Genomic DNA, 3,501 nt, shown 5'->3' on the forward strand with positions numbered 1-3,501 from the left:
TGCGCCTCGTCAACCAAGACATCTTACAGAACTACGTGAACAGGTCGAGCAGGCGTGAATAACGTATCCCAGGACAGTATTCGCCGTCTGTACGATCGACTGGATGCCAAAATCAGCGCCTGCATTGCTGCCCGTGGAGACTACATTATGTACTAATATGGATGTAACGATAATTAAATCAAGACCCTAAGCTGCCGACAGACGTTGATATATATCAACGGGAACAGTTGAAAATGTGTGCCCCGACCGGGACTCGAACCCGGGATCTCCTGCTCACATGGCAGACGCTCTATCCATCTGAGCCATTGAGGGCACAGAGGATAGTGTGACTGCAGGGATTTATCCCTTGCACGCGCCCCGTGAGACCCACATTCCCAACTTAATGTCCACACACTACATTCGTAGTGTCCCCGCACACTACACTCATTACTCGCGGCAGACAATCTTACCGAGTCCCGTAAGAGTTCGGGTAACGCGTGTGCATCCGCACAGAAGAAGGAAGTCAATCTCCGGCTAGCCTTAACTATATGAAGATGGTATCTGTTCTTTCGGACTTGTCAGAAAGAGCAGATACCATCTTCATATAATATGGATGTTTCGATGTGGGTGGTACCTCAGAACCGCTTGCGGTATTGATGTGTAAATATAATCATTTCACGTACTCCGTGTGCACTGTTGCAACAATAAATCTTGAGTGAACTGGAAAAGAGTATATTAACATTTTCCGGCAGTGTGTTTCAATACCATTACTACTATCAAAATTAGCTCCGATGACTCTTAAGCTCCAGCATTAGCCTAAATCATAACTGAAGCTACGACGTATGAGGGGGTCTGTGACCACCGCTGGTATAGCGAAAGAAAATGCATTCTGCGAAACTCACTACATCTATAACTTTGATTATCGATTTCTGTGTGATGAATGGATATGAAAGTTGTGCTAAAAAGTGCTGTTAGGAAACATCTGCAGGATATCAGCGATGTTTTGTGTTTAAAAAGATAAAACTGTTCGCTCATAATGTTTTCTATGTGCAAAAATATATGAACAGAATATTTACTCTAGAGAATTAACAATTCTCAGTATTTCCGCGTAATGGTAGTTGTGTTTGAACTCGTCAGCAGTCCTCAACTCGTTTCGTAACAACATTTTTATTTTTACGAGTTCATTCTGTTATGAGCTGTTACGCCTTTACGTAACTGCATTTCCTACGCCCACACTCCTTTGTGTACTGAAATGACACTATCGTCGAGCGGACGCGAGAAACTGCTGTTTGCCCTCCGGCTTGCGATGCGGCAGATATCACTTGAATGAGCCTTAATGATATTTTGATGGCCCGTTTCGATGCGGCTGTTTAGGCCCATCAGGCTGTCCTGCCACCGTGTTTTGATTTATGACTCTGTCGACACTGACGGACAGCGGCCGCACTGGAAGCACGGCTGGTTCGACGTCAGCTGGGTGTTTGATTTCTCATCAGAGAGCGCCTCTCTTCTCTAAATTGTCCCTGCCGAGCGAGGCGAAATCTGAACACTTTATTGTGGCTTCCTGCTATGTGACCACTAATGTAATTACGTGATTACGTATTTAATTTGCGGTTAGCGCAGTTGTCACTAACCGCATAGCAGAAATGTTAGATGTATATCAGAGAAAGCAAGTTCTGGCTATAATTGTTGATGTAGCGTAATGGACAATATGGGAGGCAGAAGTTGTAACTTATGGCCGCAGCCCCACAGGCGGTTTGCCCTGAGGCATTCGAGATGGAAAAAAATGCGGCAGCAATTTCAGCAAGTCTGCCGGCATCACAGAACAGGACGAGCTGTCTGTCGCTCGCCGTAGAAGCAACTTCTCGAGAAAAGCAGTGGACTGTGTTTCGTCGGATAACAGTTCTGTTCTTGCACTGTGTTCAGTATTCCCTCGTCGTCGTCGAAGTTTGAAACATCAGAGGAAGTGGTGAATCCAGCCTAAACGAAGTTTCACGTCAACAAAGCCGAAACTTCATTCTTCTATGTCCGACTACCGCACCGCGTTCAAAGTCTTAATCCCCGTTGTACAGCCGAGATCCACAGTGTCAAGAGTGTAGCGAGAACACAAAAATTTCACGCATTGCCTCTCACAACGGACAACACAGTGGCCTACGGCCTGCCAGCCGCTGTGACTGAGCGGTTCTAGGCGCTTCAGTCTGGAACCGCGCGACTTCTACGGTCGCAGGTTCGAACCCTGCCTCGGCATGGATGTATGTGTGATGTCCTTAAGTTAGTTAGGTTTCAGTAGTTCTAAGTCTAGGGGACTGATGACCTCAGATGTTAAGTGCCATAGTGCTCAGAGCCATTTGAACCAGCCTACGACGGAGATCAGTGGCGTTTGCGTAGGGCTGACAGTGCGAACGAAAAAGCAGCTGTTCGTGAAATAACCCTAGAAATCTATGTGGGACATACGACGGACGTGTCCGTTAAGACAACGCGGCGAAACTTGTCTTTAATGGGCTAAGGCAACACGACATCGCCTGTGGCGCTTCCCCTGGGCTTGTGACCGTATCGGTGGGACCCTAGACGACTGGAAAACCGTGGCCTGGCCAGATGACTCCCGATTTCAGTTGGTAAGAGCTGATGGTAGGGTTAGAGTGAGGGGCATACCCCATGAAGCCACAGTCCCAAGTTGTTAACAAGGCCTTGTGTAAGCTGGCGGTGACTTCATAATGGTATGGACTGTGTTTACATGGAATGGACTGGGTAATCTGGTCCAACTTAACCGATAATGGTTATGTTCGGCTACTTGGAGACCATTTGCAGCTATACATGCACTTCACGAATTTTTATGCATGACAATGCGCCATATCACCAGGCCACAACTGTTCGCGACAGGTGTGAAGAACATTCTCGACAGTTCAGGCGAATAATTGGGCCGCTCGTCGAACAGTTATGGGGTATAATCGAGAGGTCAGCTCGCGCACGAAATTCTGCACCGGCAACACTTTGGCAATTATGGACGGCTACAGACGCAGCGTGGCTCAATATTTCTGCAGGAGACTTCCAAACGACTTGTTAAGCCCATGCCACGTCGAATTGCTGCAGTACACATGGTAAGAGGAGGATCGACACGATATGAGGAGGTGTCCCATACTTTTTCACCTCAATGTACAGTGAAGACTGATATTTCTAAAGCAAATACCGTGATCTGGAATTGTTGTTTTCGATTCTTGTAGAAGCTCTGGCATTTACTGTAGCAATTACTGTTTCACATACATTCATGTCAGAGGCTGTGGCCATGAAGGATATTCTTTCTTGAAAGCATCTTATATGGAGGAAAAAGACTTATGCGAGGACATTCAGCTTGCCTCAGTCGAAATCTCGTGACAAAGTGTCATACCCATGTACATCGTCAATTTGTATTTGTGGCTGCTGAGGCATTTGCCCTGTGTGAAAACCTCCCAAGACCTAAACCAGAAATAAACGTAACACCTGTAAATTTTATTTAGATTTGAGTGCCGAATCTGTTGACATTAGAGT

The 3,501-nt window shown here is 46.4% G+C and overlaps 1 non-coding gene across 1 annotated transcript; it reads right to left on the reverse strand.

Moving 5' to 3' along the window:
• Nucleotides 1–238: 238 nt before the first annotated feature.
• Trnat-ugu lies at nt 239–313 on the reverse strand. Its single transcript has one exon. It is a non-coding gene; the product is annotated as a tRNA-Thr (tRNA).
• Between the last annotated feature and the right edge of the window lie 3,188 nt (nt 314–3,501).

This window comes from Schistocerca piceifrons, chromosome 4 (assembly GCF_021461385.2).
Source record: "Schistocerca piceifrons isolate TAMUIC-IGC-003096 chromosome 4, iqSchPice1.1, whole genome shotgun sequence".
NCBI classification, from domain to species: Eukaryota; Metazoa; Arthropoda; class Insecta; order Orthoptera; family Acrididae; genus Schistocerca; species Schistocerca piceifrons.